Source organism: Protopterus annectens, chromosome 5.part1 (assembly GCF_019279795.1).
Source record: "Protopterus annectens isolate FY-2018-M chromosome 5.part1, PAN1.0, whole genome shotgun sequence".
Taxonomy (NCBI): domain Eukaryota; kingdom Metazoa; phylum Chordata; order Ceratodontiformes; family Protopteridae; genus Protopterus; species Protopterus annectens.
Genome location: NC_056736.1, coordinates 314,838,183 through 314,855,042, shown reverse-complemented (window position 1 = coordinate 314,855,042; position 16,860 = coordinate 314,838,183).

Here is a 16,860-nt window from a genome sequence, read left to right as displayed (position 1 = left end):
GCTCCTTCTCCCATCCACTCTCGGGTTTTGGAATCTATGGATCCGAGGAGCCCTGGAGTCAGGGAGTCGGCACCGATGATACCTCCTACCTCGACGCAGGCTATGCCCTCAAGCCTGTCGGATCCCTTGTCAGATCTGAGCTCTCAGAGCCAAGAATTGGGCATCAGATCTGAGGGGATGAGTGTGTCATCAGCCCCATTGTGGTCAGGGCATACAGTCTCCTTGGGCCCAGCTGTGCCAGCCTCAGCTCTGATTCCCTCATCGGATCTGAGGGGTGCGGCTACTCACACCACCAGCTTTAGGGAAGCCGGTTCCCGTTCGGCTTTTGACATTCTGGAGAGGGTTCTCTCTAGAGGATCGAGACCCCTCACTCTTTCCTCGGAGTCCACCTCTGTTCCCTCACAACTGAGTTTGTCTTCCATCATCCAGTCCTCCCAAGGGAGGCCTGTATCTGGTACACCCAAGACAGTTCCCCTTAAGGAATATGAGACGGTTTGCGAGCCCTCCCCGGAGAGTCCCCCCGAGGAGGTTCCTCACAAATGCCAGTGCAAGAGGAGGCATATGGACTTCCCTCATGGAAGATACTGACTTGGAGGAAGGGGTAGATTCCCCCATATCACCCTCTGAAGGTGTCTCCTTCGGAGACATAATGGAAATTCTTTGCCGGGGGGGGGTTGGTCTGCCCAAAATCCTTCCTCAGACAAGTCAGTATTTCTGGAGGCATTTGATACAGGCCCATCTACCTCTTGGGTGTCCCCCCCGGCCGACCCTCTGGTGGACATTATCACTAGCAGAGCCTGGAAGGAACCAGACACTGCAGAGCCAATACCCAAATGGCCCGACAAGGTATTGAGTTCTCCTGCAGACAAAGCCACTTGGAGTAAAGGTTCCCCAGTTGATGCATGGTGGTGGCGGCAGCCACCAAAAAGGAACTCGCCCAGGAAAGTTCTTCGGTCCATCCCCCAGACAAGGAGTCCAGGGATATGGATCATCTTGGAAAGCAGACTTTTGTTTCAGCTCCCTTTGCTATAAGGGCGCTGAATAACATGTCCCATGTAATCAGACTGAAGCATGACCTTGTGAAAAAGTATGCTGAGTCTCCCCCGGAGTCCATTTTGGCCGAGGATAAACATACTTTCTCGGCTCATATGGCCACTCTCAAATCTGTGTCAAATATGTCCATGCGTTTACTCTCTCATGCTACCGAGGGAGCAGCTAGGGCAGCTGGGTTCAGTATTGCCATGAGGCATCATGCCTGGCTCCTGCTTTGTGATTTTTCAGAACCTTTCAAGGCGTCCTTCGCTAACGCCCCTTTTGACTGTTTGACCCTGTTCAGGAAGACCGTCCAAGATGTTCGCTTGTCCAGAGTGAGAAGGACAAGAATATGCTGTCAGCCATTGGGATATGCTTCACTAACCCTCAAAGATTCTTCTCCAGAAACCAGCGAGGGCAAAAGAAGCTGTGGTTCTGGAAATCTCAGCAGTCCCAGAACATTCAGGACTCTTTCTCCTCCAGAGGCAGAGGGGGACAAGGTGGACACCGGACAAGAGGCAGAGGGGACCGAAGAACTCTGAGGGGTTGCCCGACTGTTCCTCTCTGGAGGCAGTTGGGGGCGTTTCATAAGGCACCTAGCCCAATGGGAGTCCATCACTTCAGATCACTGGGTACTTCAAATAATATCCAGAGGTTATTCTATTCCCTTCATAAAGAACATGCTTTGTACAAGACGCTTCCTGGATGTCCCACCTGCTCAAAGGGAGGCGGCGGCTTTGGAGATAAGAAAGCTGCGAGAAAAAAGAGCAATACAGCCAGTGCCCCCAGACCAGTCTAGATTAGGCATCTATTGCAGGTTATTTTTGGTGCCAAAAAAGATGGGGGACTTAAGGCCAATTCTCAGCCTATCCACGATGAACCTTCTTGCAGGAGGAAAACTGGATGTGCTCGATAGACCTCAAGGATACGTACTACCATATTTGGATGGACAGGCAATCCAGGAGGTTCCTCCGCTTTTGGCTAGGAGCCAGTCATTACCAGTTCAGGGTCCTACCCTTCGGTCTCACCACAGCCCCCAGTGTGTTAACCAAGGTCATGGCAATTGTAGTGGCCCACCTGAGGCTTTAGGGCATTCAGGTCTTTCCATACCTGGATGACTGGCTTCTCTCTGCCTCCACCAGGCATTAACTTGTACTAGCCAGGGATTTCTTCCTTCAGTTATCTACCCAGCTGGGGATCACGATAAATTTAAAGAAGTCTTCCTTCCAACCTGTTCAAATTCTAGTTTTCATAGGAGCAAGAATAGACTCTCTTCAGGCCAGGATATTTTTGACTCCAGACAGACTTCACAGCCTGGCCCTGCATGTATTGGTGCTCCTTCATTCCCCTGCACCACCAGCAGAGTTAGTCCTGAGAGCCCTACAATCCCTGGCAGCAGCTATAAACCGCATTCCTTGTGCATGTCTGCATATGAGAGTTTTACAGTGGGCGTTACAGGTACAGTGGTCTTTACTACATCAGTCTCTAGACTTTCCAATTCCTATGAGCAGAGTGTGCAAGAAGTCTCTCACGTGGTGGCTCCAGTCCCAGGAATTGCGAGAAGGATGCGCTTTTGTTGTGCCTCTGCCCCAAGCCACGGTGACCACGGATGCCTCCCGCTTAGGGTGGGGGGGCACTGCTTGGGCAGGACTGTCCAAGGCATGTGGACTCAGAGTGAGACTGTTCTGCATATAAATGTTCTAGAGATGAGAGCAGTCCTTTTAGCATTGCAGGCCCTTCATGCCTCTCTTCCTCTGGGAGCTGTTGCTATCCAGGCAGATAACATGTCAGAGGTCTTTTACATCAACAAATGGGGGAACCAGGTCTTATTCACTTTGTCGAGAGGCCATAAGAGTATGGGAATGGGTGATCTCCATCAACTGCTTTCTAATAGCAATGCACCTTCTGGGTCGGTCCAACATCTTGGCAGACAAATTGAGCAGGACTATCCTTTTGCCTTACGAGTGGTCTCTGAACCCTTATGTAGTGGACCAGATCTTCCTTGAGTGGAGTCAGCCTTGCTGTGATCTGTTCGCATTACCGTTCAATGCGAAGTGCAGTGAGTTTTTTGCTCTAATTCCCCCAATGGGGGAAGCCCCCAGAGACACTCTTGTCCATGCTTGGCCACCTGATCTTCTTTATGCATATCCTCCACTTCCACTCATGACAAAATTTTTACAAAAAGCTTGTTGGTTGAGGAGCAGAGTTCTCCTCATAGCACCATTCTGGCCTCATCAAGTTTGGTTCCCTTGCCTGCGGTCTCATCTCCTAGCTCTGCCCTGGATCTTGGATCCCATTCTGGATCTTATTCATCATCCCTTGGGAATTCCTCCCCCGAATCTGGACACCCTCAAGCTCACAGCTTGGTTACTCCAGTTCCCTTAGTTGCTAGGACTCCTGGTATCTCTTCCCCAGTTAAATCCATCCTGATAGTGGCACATAAGTCCTCTACCAGGAAAGTCTATAGTAGTAAGTGGAAATGTTTTTCCATTTCAGCTTCAGAGAGAAATCTGGATCTCTTTACTGCTCCGGTTCCAGCGGTGTCAGACTTTTTGTCTCATATTTTCCAGCAAGGGGCTAGCTCTTCCACAGTGAAAGTACAGCTGGCGGCTATTTCCCATTTTCATGTGGGGGAAAATTAAGGCTCCCTAGCTGTTGCCAGAATTCGCAAGACTTTTTTGAAAGGTACTTTTCTTCTGAGGCCTCCTATTAAGAATCCTTCCCTGCTGTGGGATCTGACTTTGGTCCTTCAGGCCTTGGTCGCGCCCCCATTCAAGCCCACAGCATCAGTTGACTTAAAATTCTTATCATGGAAAATGGCCTTCCTGGTAGCTATTACTTCAGCCAGGAGAGTGTCAGAACTTCAAACCCTGTGTATGAAACCGCCTTACCTAGTGTTTCACAAGGATAGAGTATCTCTCAGGACTATAACCGTTCTTTCTGCCTAAAATTGCTTCAGAGTCAAATATTAATCAGTCGATTAATTTGCCTGTATTTTTCCCTAATTTTCAAAATAAAGGGGAATATAAACTTCATTTACTTGATGTGCACAGGGAGTTACGTTTTTATTTGCATAGGTCCAAACCTTTCCGTAAATCTGATCAGCTTTTTGTTTCCTTTGCTAGACCCTTTTTGGGAAAACCAGTTTCAAAAGTGGCTATCGCTAAGTGGATTATGCTTTGTATTTTGAAGCTTATAGAGAACTTGGATTACCAGCCTCAGAAGGTGTTCATGCTTACTCTACCCATTCTATGGCTACTTCAGCTGCATTCTGGTCTAGAGTTTCCCTGGACGATATCTGTTTGGCTGCTACCTGGGCTTCCTCTCACACCTTCATTACTCATTATAAACTAGATTTGGTGTCTAGAGGAAGGGCTTCCTTTGGCTCTGCAGTGCTCCGGAATATCCTTCCTTAAGGGCCTCCCAAGATTTGGGTAGCTGAGGACTCTGTCTCACAGGTTGATGATCAAATGAAGTTAACTACTTCAGATAAAGAAGTTATGTACTCACCATAATGTTCCATCTGAGTAGTTAGACTTCATTTGTCAGCAACCTTCCCTCCCTCCTTCCCACTGACCTTGATGGTTATTTGTCTGTTTGGGCTCGATGTCCTGAATGTGGCGAGCCTGATGCAAGAGTTCGGGTCAGGTCCTTTTGGCTTAGGTTTTTGGATGTCACATTGTTAGGTGGTAAACTTGATCTGAGGATTGGAAGGAGGTTGCAGGATAGTATGGGTAAGGGGGAGGAGCTTGGATCTTTAGCTTGTTAAGCTGCCGGCTCGGATTCGTATTGGATCCGGAACCCATAGGTTCTGACAAATGAAGTTTAACTACTCAGATGGAATGTTATGGTGAGTACATAACTTCTTTTTATGAAAGTAGTGATGAGGATTCTTTTTATTCATGCCTGTTACCTCAGCAAGATTTGTTTCAGAATGATTTTAATGCTTATTGCCAACTGAATACTGATGCTATCTGTGTTAAAAGCTCTTTCATTCCACCTTTTTTAAATAATACCTTGCAAGGATTTTTTGCTACTCTTAACTTTGAGGTGGAAAAATGTACTGGTCCTGTACAGAGAATAAGTCTAACATGTTTTAATTTAACTAAGCAGCAATGGCTAGCCCTATTGGAATTTGGTAATAATAGAAGATGGGTGGTTAAACCATCTGACAAGGGCAACCAGATAGTAATCATGCACTTCACACAATACTTATAGATGTGTAATAAACATTTATATAATGTGGAAATTTATAGAAAATGTGATGTTTCTGATTACTTTGAAGCTATTAAGCAGTACCAACTTTTGTTAGACAAAGGCCTAAGGCTGGGGTATTTCACCTCTAAGGATGTGGAAAGAGGTTTGGAGTGGAAAACTGCTCTATGGCAGTTTTTTACTGCTTACTTAAAACACAAAAAGGTTTAACTAACATTAGTAGCCGACCTATAGTGTCTACACAGAGGTATTTTTTGAAGAATATAGGTGTGTTGCTACATGAACATCTTAAAAAATATGTTATGCATACAGCCTCCTATATCAGGGACAGCCAAGACTTTTCAAACAAAATAAAGGGTAAAGTTTGGAATGTGGACATGTTTTGGCTCTGTTTGGCTGTCAAAAGTCTATATACTAATATTAAGCATGAAATAGGGACACAGGCCTTGTTCCATTTTTTTTGGGGGGGACTCTTCTATGTCTCATTTTCTGAGAGATTTAGTTATGTTTTGTTTAAAAACCTATTTTTTATGTTCAATGGAGACATTTTCCAGCAGTTGCAGGCACTGCCATGGGGGCGACTTTCGCCCCCATGTATGCCAATTTAGTCATGGCTGAACTTGAAGATGATTTTATTTGCAGACATGATTTTTTCAGATCTAAAGTTATTTTATATTTTAGATTTATTAATGATTGTATTTTTTTTTGTCAAGGAAGCCAGACAGAGGCCCTTGGGTTTGTTAATGACTTACAAGCTAATACTATGGGCTTAAGCTTTGATGGCATGCAGCTTGGCCCACAAGTGAATTTTTTGGATATAAGCTTAGATGGATTTACTACTAGTCTCCATAGGAAATTTGAACATAGAAATGTATTTTTATATGGGAGTATTTGTCACCCCAAACATTTGGTCAAGGTACTGCCCTATAATGAATTCTTACGAATTCATAGGCTATGTAGCCTTGATATGAGCTTTGATTTAGAGATAACTGAAGCAGAAAAAATGTTTATTAGAAGAGGTTATGATGTCCAGCTGGTCAGGGAAGCTAAACAAAAAATTATGGACATGAGTTATTCTGTTAACTCTCAGGGAGATTCTCATTATGTCCATGCTAGTGGAAAATATAATGTTTGTATTGGTGGAAATCAATATATCAATGCAGCTGCGAACAATGGAGAGCAGAAGAACGTTTTCTTAGTGACAACTTATAATGTTATAACTGAGGAAATAGTTAAAAAGCACGTAGCTTGTGGCCTCTGCTCCTAAGGGATACAATTTTGAACTCTATACCTGATTTGTGAGTATTCATATAAAAGAGCTAGGAATGTATCTGACATTCTGGTACATAACCAGTTTTGTTTACCAGATGTTAATGTCAGTCAGAGCTTAAGCATAAATAAAGGCACTGTTCCATGTGATGGTTGTTCCATCTGTCAATATGTAGTAAGTTCTTTTCCCTATATTAATGGCATCAAGTTTACAGCTAGGCATGAATACAGTTGTAATACGGAGGGGTTAGTGTATGTGTTGAGATGTGGATGTAAGACGTTTTACATAGGGGAAACTTACAGGAGTTTTAGGGTACGGTTGCAGGAACATATTAGGGACATAACTAACCCTGATTCTCTCAGGAGTTGTGTCTTGGAAAAATTGCATGTTGGCATAGTTGAATGTGTGTCTTTAAAAAACAAACTGTTAGAAAAAGAAACCCTCTTGATTTTAAAGTATGGCACTTTGGAGCCTCAGGGACGCAACAAAGAATGTAATTGGAAGTATGTGTTTTGAATTGTATGCTTAATTGATTAATTGTTTTGTGCAATATACTGTATATAAGCAAACAGTATTTTGTAGTGTTTTTAATCTTGGAAGGCTGTGTAAGCTGAGGCACAAAGTATTTCAGTAAATTTACTTATTTCTTGTCTCGGTAGTCTTGGTGGTATTTTACTGTTTTATTTTTTGTTTTTTTTTAAGTTGTATTTGCTAGGTTTTATAGGGTGCCTGATGATAGTTATTTTCTATATAAATGTCCTGCTGCTGACCACTCTGTATTGTCTGTAGCCTCTGATAAGCCATCTCAGTTGTTTTCTTCGCCCAAGTTATTGCCTTCTGACAAGGACAGCAGAACTACGAAAAGGCTGGGTAAGAAGGTTTACACTTCTGCTACCCTAGCTTTTAGGGCTATTAATTATCAGACCCATATGTCTAGGTATGTGTTGGCTCCTCTTTCTCAGGCCTGTCAACTTATTTCTGATTTTCCAGACTCTAAGGGTAAAACTTCTGTTGTTTCCTTGTTAGGGACTTCCTCTCATGTCATTCATCATTCTAATAAATGTAGTTATGATGAAGCAGATGCCTCTTCTAGGGTTGCTGTTTTTGGTTCAGTGATGAGGAGGTATTATTTGGCCTTTCTACTGCCCCAAGGGTGTTCACCAAATGCCTTGCTCCTATTATTGTTTTTTGCCGGCTTCAAGGGATCAACCTGCTCATTCAGGCATCCTCTCTAGAGACTCTTTTGCAAAATCTTCATTTTGCTGTTTCCCTTCTTCAGAGCCTCGGGTTTACTATAAATTTCAAAAAGTCTTCCCTGACTCCTTCTCAAGATCATGTTTTTCTGGGTTGTAGGAGTCATATGGTACCAATGCTTGTATCCCTGCCTCCTCCAAGGCCTTAACTCTCATTTCATTCTTTCACACTCTTCTTCCTCTGGCTTCCATTACCACCAGGGAGTTTCTGAGAGCTCTGGGTTTCATGGCATTCTGATGCTTCCTCTGGCCAAACTTCACATGAGAACATTTCAGAGGTTTCTTAAGTCAGTTTGGCTTCAACATGCACATCCTCTACATTTTGTAGTTCCTCTTCCTTGTCTCAAACAGGAACTTCACTGGTGGATTCAGCAGTTGTCTCTGAATCCAGGTTTCCCTTTTCATCTCCCTCTTCCCTCTCAGGAATTGTTCACAGATGCTTCAGATATGGGATGGGGGTGACATTTGGCTCCCTACAGGTACAGGGGGTGTGGTCTGCTCGTCAGCAGAAAGAACACATCAGTGTCAAAGAGATGAGAGCTCTTTTGCTAGCTGCTCAGGCCTTTCATCCTCTTTTCTCTCCAGGGCCTCTCAATGTGTTCACAGACAATAACACAGTGGTGTGGTATATCAACAAACAGGGAGGAATGAGACTTATCATCTTTGCCATTTGGCACTTCTGGTATGAGATCTTGCTGTCAAGTATCAAGTGACAATTCAGTTAGTTTATATCCCTTCCAATCAGAACACTTTGGAAGACACTCTGAGCAGGTCCTTAACTCAGTCCCATGAATGGATGTTTCACAGGGATGTGTTTCTGGCCATTATCCACCAGTTGGTTACTTCTCAAGTGGATCTTTTTGCCTCCCCTCTGAACAGACACCTTCCTCTGTTTTGTGCCATAGTCATAGGTCCTCTGGTGTGGAAGGTGGATGCCCTCTCATTTTCTTGGAAGGGGATTTTTTTTATGCATTCCCTCCCATTCCTCTCATTCCAAAAGTCCTGTTCAAATTCAACAGGATGCTCCCAAAATCTTGTTGGTGACTCCCTTTTGGCTACAACAGCACTGATTCCCTCTACTTTTGCATTTAGACAGGGGAAATCATCACAGTTTACCCCAGAGGGTGGATCTAATCACACAACCCAAAGGATCTCTCATCTACCCACACCTGTCCACACTTCAACTACTAAGGACATATTGTAAGTTCTGCAGGAGGCCAGGAAACCTACCACTAGGAAATCCTATTTATCCAAATAGAAGAGGTTTTTATTTGGTGTCTCTCTCGTAACCTGGACCCATTTGCTGTGGATGTTCCTTTGGTTCTCTGTTATCTGTGTGAGTTGCTCAATGCTAGTTTGGCATATTCTCCTGTTAAGGCCCACTTATCAGCTAGCTGTGCTTGTCTGCCTTTTTCTCCTCCTTCAGCTTCTAGATTTGAGGTGAAACAATTTCTTAAAGGTCTTCCTCTCTGGGATTGTACTTTTGTTGTGGAAAAGTTGAATCAGGCTCCTTTTGAGCTCCTTTTCAGCTTCCTTGCAACATTCTTCCTGGAAGACTGTTCTTTTGTCAGCTCTTACTTCTGCCAGATGGGTGTCTGTGCTGCAGACTCTTATGGCTTGTCCTCCTTTTTAGATCTTTCATGAGGACAGGGTATCCTTGTGCACCAACCCTTCTTTTATGCCAAAGGTGGTTAATGAACTGTCCCTTTATCAGTCTATTAATCTGCCTACTTTTTTCCCCTCTCCGCAATCTGACATTGAGAGGGTGCTGCATACTTTGGATGTGCATAGCTAACTTAGGGTTTATTAGGATAAGACTAAGGGTATTAGACAATTTGATCAGTTATTTGTTCCATTTTATCCTAGATCTTTGGAACTTGCTGTGTCCAAGCAAACTATTTCTTATTTGATTTCTAAGGCTATTTCCTTTTGTTACACTTTTTATGGCAATAGCCTTCCTTCTTCAGTTAAGGCTCATTCTACTGACCTGTGGCTTCTTCTGGTGCTTTTTTTTCAAGGGCTTAGATACTAATTCTATTCTTGAAGTAGCTACCTGGACTTCTGTACATACCTTTACCAAGTACTACAAGTTGAATGGTATCTCTAGAGCTAGGGCTGCTTTTTCTAGTGCCATTCTTCATGGCTTTTTAGGGGTCTCTTCTGCTCCTTCCCCCTCCCAAGTTTCCTCATGAGCTTTGGCATTCTCCCATCTGTTAAGAATACTGCAACACTGAATATAAGGACATAGTACAGTTGTGTAAAATCTTACCATAAAGGTAGATTTCCTTGCATTCACTGCTGAAGTATTCGCTCCCTACCTCTAGCCCCCTAGTCCTTTACCTTCCTGGATGTACAGATTTCTTCTTGGGGTCCTTGGACTGGTGTTCCTAATGGGGCAATCATTTCTGATTATGGTAGGCCTGAATGTCACCTTTATGCCCTATGCTACGCAAGGCTTATTTGGGTGAGGTTTGGCATACCTTAAAGCAACAGTAGTGCTTGGCAGAGTGGCCGGACGTCGGGCTTCCATGGCATGGAATCCCATATGTTAAGAATACTACAGTAGTGAAGGCAAGGACATCTTATGGTACGATTTTACACAACTGTACTTTCCTTGGATTCTTTTCATTACTGCCAGTAAAATAACTTCAAGTAGTATAATAAAAATCTATAGGTGAGCTAAATGGATACATTTGAACACTTGACTGCTGTGGCAGAGGGCTGCTTAAAGATAGACGTCATCTGACATACCACACAGCTAATAGCAAGATACTACATGTTAATGCACATTACAGATTCTTGTCCTTTCCTAAATATAGGAAAGAAAAATGGTTGGGGTGATGTAAAAATTCTGATCATGTTTCAAAAAGTTACTCAGGCTGTCACACAAAACATTGCTTTTATCTACATATTTCAACAAATCTGAAAAGCCAAGAATAGTTTAGGAGTAACTCAACATTAATTGAAAAATAGATTGTTTTTGCTATAAACTATTATTGTTCAAACTGTTCTATAAGTAAGAATGTAACAATGACTGTTACTAATGTATAACTACAGAGAATGAAATGTTTCTAAAGCATATGGTCCATATCAAATCAGTAATGTGATGTTTACAGGACAGCAAAGTAACCATGTGAGAAAGACACGGTGCAATTACAAGCTTATGTTTTGGCCTGGGGGCCCCCCCTGGAGGGGGATTTCTAGAAATAAAAAATACATTCAACCTTCAAAGAGTTACTGTGTCATAGATAACTGCTGTACATCTTTGGAGTATGTAAACTATAGAAATGTCAATATTTATATAATTGCTACTCTGCTATGTAATTAAACGTGTTTATTTAAGCAGTCTATTTGTTTTTTAATGTTCATAGGATCATAGGAGGTTATGGAGGTCATTTTAAGCCTAGTTGTTCCATCCCAGAGTAATACCATGAGAATGCTAGTCAATACCCAAGATTACATGTCAAGGAGGGTTGTAGGCACTATGCCCTGTAAGAATTTATGGTGCACCATCCTCTCACCCAGATTCCTGTTGAACAGTATCATAGAGATGCTCTGTTTCACATGAATTGGTAGCCTATTCCAAAGATGTGAGAGTCACTGGGAGATAAATCTGTCACTCCAGCATGTCCTATTTAAGTCCCAGACCATATTTAGGTCTCTGGAATGGGTATCCCTAGTCCCGTTTGATTTACTGATATGCAGCAAGTTCATTAAGTTTGGGTCTTGGATTGCTCTGTAGGCCAGGCATAAGTCTCGCCTAAGACGTTTATGACATGGAGTACAGTGATAAGGACTTTAGTTGGTCTGTGTAAGTTACACACTGGAGCCCCATGATCTTATTTGTTAGAAACCTTTGAGGTCTCTTCAGTTGCTGCAGGTGCTTTGTATGGTACATGCCAAATAGGGCCAGATAAATGCCGAGTATGGAGGGGTTATAACGTCTTTTACTCTTGAAGAAATTCCTTTACTAATCAAGTGTGCTATGTAGAAAGCCTTCCTTACTACAGTAGACACATGGTGGTCGAAGTTAAGGTTGCAGTCAACTTGTGATCCCAGGTCCCTTACCACTTTGTGAATACTTAGGGTATTATTGATTTGATAGTGTGAAGGAACATCGTTTGTGCTGAAAGGAATGATGATGCATTTCTTTGCATTCAGTTTGACACCATGACTAAAACACCAGTCAAAGGTCTGCGTGAGACCCTCCTGGAGTATACTGACATCATTTGGGGATTCAATGATTGGACCTATTTTATAGTTGTCTTCAAACTTGGTCAGCCACAACCCCTTAGTTTTGACCTGAACTTCTGGGAAGTGTATATCAAACAGTAGGGGGCCTAGTACTGACCCCTGTGGCACCTCACTCGTAACAGGTCTGCTGGTTGATGTGGAGTCACTCCCTTTAATAGTGTGTGTCCGGTTTTTGAGCCACTTGACAACCCAACTTACGACGAAGGGGGTTTACATTCAGTTTGCTAAGTTTATCGGTAATGCCTGAACGTGGGACTGTGTCAAAAGCCTTTGCCAAGTAGAGGTATGCTGTGTGCACAGGTTTGCCCTCATCAGTGGCCCTGGTCACATTTTCAAAGAAGTCCACCAGATTTAACAGGCAGAATCTGGCCTTAACGAAGCCGAATTGGGTAGTATCCAGGGTTTGAAGGTCACCTATGTCTTTATTTATGAGACCCATAATGATACGTTTCATAGCCTTACAGATGAGGCTGGTCAGGCGTATGGGGCTGTAATTCCCTGGGTCTGTTGCTAGGCCACCTCTGTGGAGGGGAATAACTGTTGCTGTTCTCATTTCCCCAGGAACAAAACCTGTGGTTAGGCTATGATTGAAAAGGGTATTTAATGGTGATGGTAGTTCATGTTTCAGCCTGTTTAGAAGACAGCCTGGGATGTCGTCTGGCCCCACAGAGGCTGTGTTTTTTGCCTTGGACAAGGCTTTGAGGATCTGCTGTTCAGATATGTAGGGTGGGAGGGAAGTTTTGGAGAAAGTTTGTGATAAGTTATTAGGGGATAAGGGAGTGAAATTTTCATCAAACTTAATCCGCTAGCAGGTTTGCTATCTCTGTGGGGCCAGTGTGTGTGATACCATTGGTCACTAGTTCTACATATGATTGGGTCCTACCTTTTAGGCTAAGTACATAGCTCCAAAAGTCTTTATGGTTATCCTTGGCTGTACTTGCTAGGTTTCTTTCAATGGAGCCCTTAGAGGACTTGACAAGTTGTCTTATTTGCCTGTTGAGGCTGAGGAGGGTGCTTTTCCATTGTTGGGGACTTGCCTTTGTTTACTTGGACAGCAACATTTTGCATTTATTGTAAAGTTTGTTGATGCTGGATGTCCACCATGGCAGCATGTTTTTACCTGGGGGTCTAGCTTTGATCCTTTCTGGTACAGCTGAGTTTATACACTTACGTAAGTGATTGTACAGGGTTTTAGTGTAAGCTTCAGCGTCGTTACCACTTCCAACTTGGGGTTAGGCTTGGAGTGGATTTATACCTTCACCTAGGAGGGTATAGTTTGCCTTGGTGAAGTATTTTAGTCTGATTTCACCCTTTGTGAGTTCTGGTGTTAGTGCCAGCTTTTAGATGACTGTTTTGAGGTCAGATTTAACTAATGAGTGTCAGACAGTTGTGGCAGTACATCTGTTTGACATATTAGTGAGGGCCAGATCTAGAATGTTTGTTCTTCATGTTGGGGTATGAAAAATTTTTTCCAGGGCATTTGAATTAACAAAAGTCAAGGAATTTTTGCGCTAGCGAGTTGGGGCTAGTGTAGGTTTCCCAGTCGATTGTAGGATAATTGAAATCCCCCATAACCAGAGTGTTCGGTAAAATATGGATCATCTCCAGTTTGGTCAAGTAGGCTTTGTGGGCATCATGACCCATGGAGGGAGATCTATAACTGGCTATGACTTGAATGGGGGTCTTACCCACCGTAACTTGGACCTGGAGTAACTCCATGGAGTTCTAGTCTAAGTAGACGGGAGGTGAATTTATCTCTAATATAGATAGAAACACTGTCTCTTTTGGTTTTCACACATTGTATGTGCCTGTCAGCATTTCTCATGACAGTATTTGCCTGTTATGCTTGTCAGCTGCCGAGAGAAATAACATTGATATTGAAAAATGTAGAGGTAAGGAGATAGGAGATGCATTGATAAAGTCCAAAGGATATTAATGGTCATTATGGAGACAGCCAAGATAATATACTATGGTACTCTGTATTACAAAGTGCACTGCTAAAAACTGTCAGTTCCTAGGCCAGTATTCATTGTGAGTTACACAAGTGTGTTAAGGCTTTCTGGGGCCTGATGCTGCACTTCACAGAGACCATTTATGCCAATTTGCGATGACCACAGATGTACTTGTGCAAATGTGAAAATAATGAGATGGAAATGAGAAGAGATATACATCTTCATGTGTTAATGAAGTATGTTGCAATTCACAATCAATTTTTCCTGCTTTTCCTCCTCAGTCGTAGATGCTCTATATATAAAGAGAGAGTCAGAGTTGCAATTGGCCAAATGCTATCAATTGCAGTGAACTTTGCTATTTCTAGGCCTGAGTTGCTGGTCTTGGCCAGGCCAAAACCGCTTGTGCCCAACAGTGCTCAGCCACCAAGAAAATATAAGAAAAGGATTACTGGTCATAGCTTTGATAACCAGGAGATCCTTGATAAGTTCAGAGTGGACAGAGACATTATAAGGGTGTTAGTGAGCATTCCTGACCCCCACAGGGGCACTGGAGGAATGCGTGGACTTCCTATTCCTGTGGACACTAAAGTATATATAGCACTTACTATACTTGCTATGAGGACCTTCCAGAGGCAGACTGAGAACATGTTGGGGATCTCACAGGCTTCTGCCTAGAGGATACTGCAGCAGGTCCTGGATGCACTCTTGGCACTTGTGGATCAGAACTTCTATTTCCTGGTGTCACATCAGGACCAAGCTAGGACTATGCATGCCTTTTGTGGGCTGGCATGTTTCTCTGAGGCACTCGGTGCAAAAGATTGCACCCATGTTGCAATTAGTGCCTCATGGGCCACAGTGGCAGCAGTACCACAGTAGGAAGGGCTACCATTACATCAGTTGCCAAGTAGTGTGTGATGCATGAGGGTTGCATCACCAATGTCTCTGCCCCAGCATCCTGGCAGTGCATATGATTTCCATTTCTGGCACACTAGCTCACTCTGCCACCTCTACCTACATGATATGATGCTCAGCAGTCATTGTGTTGCTAAGTAGAAGTTTGTTTTCCTGTTTTGCCCCCCCCCCCCCACTTCTCTCTCTCTCTCTCTCTCTTTCTCTGTGTCTCTTTTTTTTTTCAGGAGCTGCTGGATATCAGCTGTAGCCATGCCTCACGATTCCAGTGAGGAAATCCTTCTGGAGCTGCAGAGGAGACATATAACACGTCCCTGTCCCAGACCCATATTGTAACTGAGAGGGTCTTTGACCTCCTGAATAGCCACTTCAGGTGCCTGGATGAGTCTGGGGGTGCCCTTCAGTATAACAACAGCTACTGCATGTAGGGTGTTTACTGCCTTTTGCATTCTGTATATAATGATCATGCACCAGTCTGGTGGTAAAGTGCTCAATGCTGTCACTCCAGCTCCCAGTTCTAGTCCCACTATGATTACCACCCAGCAGCAGTAGTAGTAAGGGACCCAGTGCAGCAGGTTCATGCATGGCATACAGCTGAGCATGTAAAGAAGCGGAGTGTAGTCCAGAACTATGGACCATGACATTCAAGTTGTTGTTTCCTTTATTGTAGAAAACAAGTAGAGTAAAACTTATGCACAGTGATATCTGTGGGCTATGCTGTGTGATGCATGGATTACTGTCACTGTTCATCTGACATTCTCTCTCAACGTAAAATACTTTTTTTATTATTACCTGTTTGAATAGTACTCAGGTGGTTGATATGCCTGACGTCTCACTGATTCCTGTTCAGTAATGTTGAAAGGCATCAAATCAAAAAATAACTCACAATTTTATCTGCTGTAATGAATAATATCTGCATTAACGATTTGTTAACTATGCAACAATAAGCAATACTGACAACAATGACATACTTCATGAGGTAACACATTGCAAATCTATATAATGCTTTTATTTATATATGCTTTTTATTTTTACTTTATTCTGTTTTACTGCACATCAGAGTATTTTATAGTGTCATATAAAATAAATTCTGACTTCAGAAACTGTCGCCATTTGTGCAGTTTAGAGTGGCAGCTGTTAAATTTACATTTTAGGATCCTTATTTTAATGTGTCATTTCCTTATGATATATTTACCCTGAAAATGTTTGATCATTACTGTTTTGATGTTTAGGTGACTGCCATCTGAAGGAATGGTACTCCGTGTAACAATGTTATTTGTCTAATGTCTATCATGGTGTACCTAATAGCTTTACAGGGATGAAGTGAATATATATATGGAATTTCCAAACTCTGGTTCCCACACAGTTTGGTTTTGTGAAGGGTAGATCATGCCTGCTCAACCTGGTTGACTTCTTTAAGTCAGTCACCAGAGCTGTGGATGAAGGCAAGGTGGTTCGTACAGCCTACCTTGATCTGGCCAAGGCCTTTGATACCATTCCCCACTCAGGAATCATGGAAAACTCACTAAGCCAGGCATCAACCCATATATCACTAGGTGGGTTGCAAACTGTTTCACAGATAGAACCCAGAGTGTGAAAGTAGCTGACTCCAGGTCAAACTGTCGAGCAGTCACAAGTGGAGTCCCACAGAGTTCGGTCCTGGGTCCTCTCTTGTTTGCTATCTACTTCTCTGAAGTTTAGACCAACACGAAGGGACTCTGGCTGACAAAGTTCACAGATGATTGCAAGTTGGGAGCCATAATTAATTCCCCAAATGATGTTGACATCCTACAGAAAGCCCTCACTGAGACCGATGACTGGTATCAGAACCATGGCCTTAAGGTCAATGCCAAAAAAATGTGTCATAGTAGTTTCATAGTAGTGTACTAGGCTATCTGCCCTGGGGCATTTACAAGCCTAGCCAATAGTGATGTGGCTTTCGCCACCCCGTATTATATAGCTGTGCCTCTCTAGT